Source organism: Patiria miniata, unplaced genomic scaffold (genome assembly GCF_015706575.1).
Source record: "Patiria miniata isolate m_02_andy unplaced genomic scaffold, ASM1570657v1 HiC_scaffold_6, whole genome shotgun sequence".
Classification (NCBI taxonomy): Eukaryota; Metazoa; Echinodermata; class Asteroidea; order Valvatida; family Asterinidae; genus Patiria; species Patiria miniata.
In genome coordinates, this window is record NW_024037073.1 from 8,153,100 (window position 1) to 8,160,861 (window position 7,762).

The window sequence follows — 7,762 nt, forward strand, 5'->3', positions numbered from 1 at the left end:
AGCACTTCTACAGCCGGAGGGCAGTGGATAGCTAGAACCGATTGTCCGAGAGTGGCATCCAAATGCCCACACTTCTCTGCTTCAAGCAGAATTTAAGTAACTTGAGTTTTTAATGGGCAAATGAAGCCTCCTTAACTGCTCTTCTACAGGACGTGAAGATGGAGGTGGCCTTCAAGGTAATTGTCAAGGTATTATGTTCATGCACGGATGCCATTAAATCATCGCGCACTCGTCGCCCACCAAAAGCATCAGATTTTACCCTAAAAAACTTTGTGGAAATGCGTACCCCTCTGCGGAGTACATTGTAAATAGGGCTCGTGTCTCCATTAATATCGCAACCAACAAGATGACAAGAGTACAAACGAGAGGCAAATGTTCAGTTTTTACTGTTTATTCATCTTCAGTTTTATTCTTGGAATACATTTTGACTGTGAAATAATAGCCCCCGCAAGCTGCGGATCAATAAAATAATAATCAGGGGTTATTATTTCATTAATGCATTGGAATGGAATTAATCCTGGTTATCGCGAGCCGATAACAAGTGCATGTGGCATGTCCGTTCCTTTAGATTTATTGCTCACAATCATTTCTGTTTTATAGGCACGGTTTGTGACTTTTTGACTTTTCTTTGTCCACTCCTCTTTTATTTGGTCACGGGGATGTTCGCAATGGGTTTTAGAGTCGGGGAGCAAGTTGGGGCGAAATGCCTCAGTTTGGTCCACCCCCACCCCTCCCTGCCCATTTCAGCTGAGGTGGTACCAGGAAAAAAGACGATCAAAGTTCAGATAAGAAGAACAAATCCCCAAATATCTCCAAACAAATCACTTTTAAGAATAATCTTACATCCATGAGTAAAATTGTTAAGATGTTTCACATTCCACAACCCGACCCTCTATAACAGGTTGTAAACTGATTTTTTTTAAATAATTTTTTTTACCTTTGACTTTATCTCATATCAAATGGACCTTGTAATTTTCTCTGATAATTGTTCAGTGTACTGACGGCATTTAACTTTTTTTAAAGTTGATATTTCAGGTACAATTATGTCATCTTTGCACGAAACTTATAACTCGGCCTACATTTTGGACCACCCTAATTGTTTTCTCTTGCCAGGTTTATACGATCAGTCCGGTTCTCAAACTTTACACTGGCTGCCTGTTACTCGCAGGATTCAGTACAAGCTAATTATGATCACCTAAAAGGCCCGATGCCAGAACATTGCCCCCCCCCCATACCTAATTGATCTGCTGATACCATACACTAAAGGTCATCACCTGACACAACTCTTCACAATATCCCAGCAGTCAAACTGAAATCAGCTGGAGAAAGAGCTTTCTGCGGGGTGGCGCCACAGCTATGGAACAATACCAAGGAACTTGCGCAATTGAACTCCCTGACTCTTTTTAAATCACGTCTTAAAACTTATCTTTTTAGTTGGGAATATTATTAGTTTTTAATGTGTTGTACATTTTAATAGTGTACATTTGTATCGTGTTTTGCACATTTCCATCGCTCTTGGGCTCTTGTATCCATACATGAATAGTTTTTAACTGATGTGCTTGGCATTTTTGGAATTTTGAATTTAATTTAATTACTGTGTAGCTTTAAGTGTTTGAATCTTGGATAGTTTCTAACTTGTTATTGCACTGCGTCGTGAGCGATTTGTTATGTAGCTTTACTACCTTAAAAAGAACCATTAGGGAGACACTTTTGCTCAGAGGTTATACATTTGGGAGACGTGTGGAACTTTAAGGGGACATTTCAATGTCTCCTTATACCTCAGCTCTTATTTAGAGGCAAAATTTTACAGTCGCAAACAGGCTATATCGATTGCTCGTGGTCCAATTACTAAAAATACCAACATTTCCAAAAGTTGGATTATTATTTGTGCACAAGTCTATGGGAATATCTCCCAAAGGGTATGATTATCGGTTATATTAAAATTTGTGTTAATCATTATAATTTTATTGTTATTGTTATATAGATTCACATCTAAATGGTGTAATTACACAGCTAAAACAAAATGGCATATTTCTAGGATGTGTGTTTCACTCGTCAGTATTATTCTTCTGTAACTGCATTGCCAATGCACGCAGTCGCGAGTTGACTTCATCCCACTCCACGTAGCCTCCCTCAAGATGCCGGGCGTTCGTCTCCGTCACCTGGAAGGAATTACGGCCATGCAAGACTCTACGGTTGTCGTTTGTAAGTATGTCTCCTGCAAACAAGGATGAACAACAAGTAATCGTAAGTAACCTGTAAACATTGAAATGCTCTGAACCCCGCTCTAGCGACCGAAGGCAGCATAAGGACGCTGTCTCGATTTCATTTCCCACAATTTATACTTAGGGGGAGGGAATAAAACCTTTGTTAAGTAATATTTAAACAAAACAAAAATGCTTAGACGGTTATGGCGACGTGCTGCTATTTGTTGCCGTGCCTTCCCTTTAAACAAGACATATCTTTAAGAGGCCCGAGTTCCAAGCCAACCCCTCCAAGTCTTCAAAATAATCATGAGTGAAATTCAGGCATATCATTGTACCTCTCTGTAGTTTGTACTGTAGCAGATTTTCTGGCAGCTGAAGCATATTGAAGTATTTGTCAAAGGCGCGGTAAATCGGCTGGATCTGGTCAACGGGGGCTCTCAGCATAGGGTCCCGGCTATGGTTGCTGATGGCAATTTGCTCAACGTCACCAAGTTCATTCAATCTGTAAAAAGGGTATACAACCGGGTGTTATCACAGACACCATGATTCTCAAACGAGACAGCTAGATTTCTAGTGCTAGCTTCCACAAACCCCAACTGTTCACTTGTAGACTTGAGTTCCTGTCGGGAACGGTCGTACATTTCTATCAACGACGTTTTCTGAGCTGAAATTGCACCAAAAAGGGGAATCATAAGACTCTGGAATAGGAGTAGCTGAAGACCGTACGTGGGTGTAGGTGAACACTGAAAATGGAGTCCTTTTGGACAGAGTCGCTGGGTTCCATTAACTAGTAACTATGACTCTCTTTAAAGTTCGATTGACTCCGTCGCTTGCCAGGGAAATGCCATAAAAGCGTGTACCATCTACTGCATACCAGATTTGGTGTAGTGTCAATAAAGCGGTATTTCCAAATGCGCTAACTTACTTGATAACAGGGTGCCTACTATGCATATAAAAGCGACCAAAGCAGTCGGTGTCCCTGTGCGTATACTCAAACTGGTAGGTCGTCAAGAGCCGAAATGCTTCCGGGTCAATTTCCTTCAAATCCAGGGCGACTTTGAAGCCATCAACTAAGAGACTCTCACCGCCTTCCCCAGCTGCCTGCTCTATGCAATGGAGGAGGAGCACCTAGAAAACATAATGGTATACAGATCATTTCGGTTGTATATTTTTTAAATCGGCGGTTGACAAGATGTGTGCAGCTACAATTTCAAAAGCAGCATTTTGGTGGTCGCTACCTGAAAACTGAATAGTTAGATTTTAACTACTATTATTAATAATAATAATAGTTAAAATCTAACTATTCAGTGGCGCGAGTGGTCGCAGTGACTGACTTTTTTTCGAGCGGTCATGTACTTACATAAAAAAACTCTTTGTCCATATTTGGTATTACCTATTTTGAATATTCATGAGATGAACTATCGTAAACAGGGTGAACAAACTTACAGTGCAACTTATATGCGTGGCGCGCCATGGGCTTAGAGTACTGCTTCATAACGCGCAGTGAGTGGGGGTTGATGTGTTCCCATTGCTCAGCGTGTAAAATTGTGTATTCTCCATCGTTGTGCTTTACTTCATTGGTGTATGTACTTACATAAAATTGTAAATAATTGCTGTTCTTTTGTAATCAAAATTATCTTAAGACAATAACGTTTGCAAACCAGAGTGAACAATCTGTGCAGGCTCAACCAAAACGGTGAAATGAAGCGAGAAAGCAAAGCAACGCCGAATTTTGTATTGGGTTATATATTTTGGGCCGCCTGAGGGCGCCCTATATGAGACAAACAGTACCATATGAATGGCATGACCTTTTTGTTTAAGCTTCATGAAGGTTATAGTTTCTGTCAACCATCGATTGGTAAACCTTTAAGGGGACGCTTTCGCAAAAGCAATAGTAGCGTCCTTATGAGTGCGCTGTTTTGTCGCCATTCTGGGGCACGAACAAACGGGAACCCGAGGTCCTTGAAAGTTATTTTGTTGCCTTACTTCAACATTTACATTATTACAATATTAAAATTCCATATTGTGGAAAAAATTACTGAATCGCTGCAATGAACACCAGGGCACACATTAAGCCAGTTAAGAGTAGCGAACTGCAACAGATGAGATTCAAATCAAGGGTGGACAAGAAAAGCGCAGAACAAACGATTATTCATAGACTAGACTGTATTCAACTATGCCGTAATAGAGATCGTGGTTTTTGTCACACTACGCCATTGATAATTGATTGATCACTACCTTCTGTTTTTCTCTACATGTACCCCTAAATAAACCTCGATGATGCTGCCCCTGTATGATATGCCCCTCTTCATTGCGTCTGACTAAGTAGTTGTTGCTATCAAAGATTATGCAAACTTTCCTTCCAGTTAGTCATTTAAAGTAAAGCCTTACTTTATATTTGATTTGCCTGACTAACAAGGCTGCCCACCATTTTTATTTCAATTAACAGGGTACTTTTGCCATCAGTGAGAAAATGGCTCGCTCACCAATATAGTTGATAAAAATGTTTACCATCTGAAAATTGGAAAACTCAAAGTACCTTGTACTTCCTTAGTTCCCGTCTTGAGTAAAAGAACATAGAAATTAAAAACAAAACAAAAAGGAAAGAAAATACAAACAAGACCAGGCAATTAAAATGTGTCCCAGATCGTAAACATTCTGATCCAGTTCTTTAGAATTGTTATTTACTGGAAGAGATTAGGCCTACATGCATCTTATGCACCGTGAGCCGGATTTAGCTCATTCATTGGCGTTAAGGGGGAGTCCAAAACGGTAGCACTGCCCAACTCACACGGCAGTCAGTAGTCAGTCAGATACAAATAAGAGGATACTGGGCTGGGACATTTGCTAATATGGTATACGTGAGAATTGTGTGAAATGGTGTGGATGACCAAACAATAGACCATCATCATGTTGCGGCCATCGTATTTCTTTCCATTCAAATCAACATAACCAGAGCAAGACTGAAAAAAAAAACAGTCTGGTTCCTTTTTGCACAAACAACTTTATCATTGAGTACTGATATTGGATACAGGGAACATAACTAAAATGGTGGCAGCATGATAAAGATTTATTATCTTACCCCTGGCATTCGCGATATGTACGTATAGTCAGTGTGCCTTACTAAGGCACCAGACGTGTTGGCAATACTGCCCGGATCGTGCTTGCTCTTCACGTGCCAAGTTACCCTGCAGAAAAATACGTAAAAAAACGCCATTGTCCGTCTTAACCCTCTCAAGTTTCATATGACACTCGTGAAAGAAAAGACGTCACCCTTAGTCTCATATTGCAGTGGTTTTTTCGTTCGGGTATTTAAAAGTGTACATTTATGTGCTTTGATACTATCCTATTTTAGCAAGAATTTGTATTAGTGGTCCCATAGATGGTTGAATATATAGATAAAGTGATATAGATTTGTGCATACCATCATGGTATTTTGCCTTGGAGACTTGCTTTGTAGTGGATTATTTCACATTACGATGACACTGGTCATTCAGGAGACATTTTAATGTCTCCCTATATATCTTCAATTTCTATAACAAATTTTAGTGTCGACAAATGCTTAACGAATCCGTCCGTCGACAATATAATTTAAACTTTCTGGGAAGGGGAGAATTTTCAATTGGGGTTATCGGGGAGTTTTATGTCTCCCTATATAAGGTACCATTATTATTATTATCATTATTATAAGTATTACTACTATTACTGTAATAGGGCGACAGGTTTTGCGAACTCCGTCCACAATAGGGCGATACACCTTATTGAGGCGACAAAATAACTGTCGCCCTTTTATGAAAACGACCCTTAGGACAAGGAATTTTGCTGTCGCTAACCATCTAGATCGATTCCTCATGGTCCAATTAGTATAAATACTAAATTTCGTGGAAAAAACATAAGGTAAACTTGGGTTAGGTGACAGTTTAGGTTTGTGCACAAGTCTATGGGAAAGTCACCCTATTGGGGCGAAAAGAGTATATTATTATTATTATTTTGTGTAATGGTACCATTAAGGAGACACGTTATCGTAATATCTTCGCACGATGGGAGACATCGGTCACAGCCCCCCCCCCCTTTAGAGGCAAAATTGTACTGACGCAATTAGATAATATTCGTTGCTCGTGGTCTAATTTGTAAACATACCGAAATTCGTGGGAAAAGGACAAAGGAATATTGGGTTAGGGCACATTTAATTTGAAACACTGTCGGTTTCATGAGTTGACTTTTACACTTATCAAATAAACCGGTCGAATGTATCGTTATTTTTTTAAGTTAGCCTCGTGTGTTTGCATACATTGTAATATTAGATTGGTTTGTTTGAAACGAACCCGTATAATGTTGGTCGAAGGTAGGACACCCGTTCTCCCAGCTTGTACAGCTGACCAGCTTCTAGTGGGGCGTTTTTTTACGACAGCGAAACCTTGAGTAACCAGCTCAGCCAGCCAGCCGTAGAGGGCGTGGTCTTCCGCTAGCAAGTCATCAAACTCAAAGCATTCGATGTTGACGTCAGAGCCCCAAAGAGTCGGCTTCGGATTCAGCAACTTGTCATTCGGTGATTGGTCAAAGCGGAAGTAGTTCAGCCAATGAGATAGGAATTCACTCTTGTGGCCGTCGTCCCATTGGACGATAACACTCATCCCTTCGTTGGAGATTTCGACGACGTCCGCCAAAATGTCGACTTTTAGATGCTTCTGCGCACTTGGTTGACGTCCAAGTGCCGTAGGGTGCAAGCACTGCGGACAGTGACAGTTATCTCGCAGCCAGACGAAAGGATAAGCTTGACTCTTGGCACCGCTACCTTCCCAGGAAACATTGAGTACTTTTCTCTCCAAGTCGACCTTTACATTGGCTAGAGTGTTGAAGCCATGGCCAAGGGATGGTGCTTCCCTAGCCAGTGGTTGCGGTGGGGCAGTGTACACTGCATTGGGTAACTGTGTGCTACAGTATGATCTTAACAATGGCTTCCCTAAAGCTGCTGGTGTGTACTGACCCAGCGCCACAATGGCTGTGCGTAGTGGCGTAGCCTGCTCGTTGACTTGGCCAGACCAGTCGCGTGTTGGGAACATCTACGGACCAGCCCTGGCCAGAAAACCTGAGCCACAGCGCACCCGACAAATCTAGAGGCCATCTTGCATGTCTTGGTTCCTTTAGTACAAAGGTTGTGGCGTAATTATGATCTTATCAGTTGCACGATACGTGCCAGTTGTCATATTTGCATGTACAGTACGTATAGTTTCATAGAGGCTTGCCACTTGCCAGTGCCAGTGTAAAGCTAGCTAGTAGTACTTGCATAGGGGCAGAGTAGGCTATGCGACTATGGCGTGTCAAACGTTGCAAAATTAAGTGTTTTACAATATGTTCAATATGTGTGTGATGTTTTTAGCTGCAGGATAGCAGCTCAAAAAAATCATCATTTCTCTCCGTTACTAACAAACGGTGACATTGTCTATTGCTCCTACATATTTTGACCGATTTCAACCAAATTTATCAAAGGTATCAGTAGCCCAACCCTAAGTGTCACATGACCAAACTGGGGTCAAAGGTCATCATATGGTCGA

The 7,762-nt window shown here is 41.1% G+C and overlaps 1 pseudogene; it reads right to left on the bottom strand.

Moving 5' to 3' along the window:
- Positions 1–375: 375 nt before the first annotated feature.
- LOC119742494 lies at positions 376–7,520 on the bottom strand (annotated as a pseudogene).
- Between the last annotated feature and the right edge of the window lie 242 nt (positions 7,521–7,762).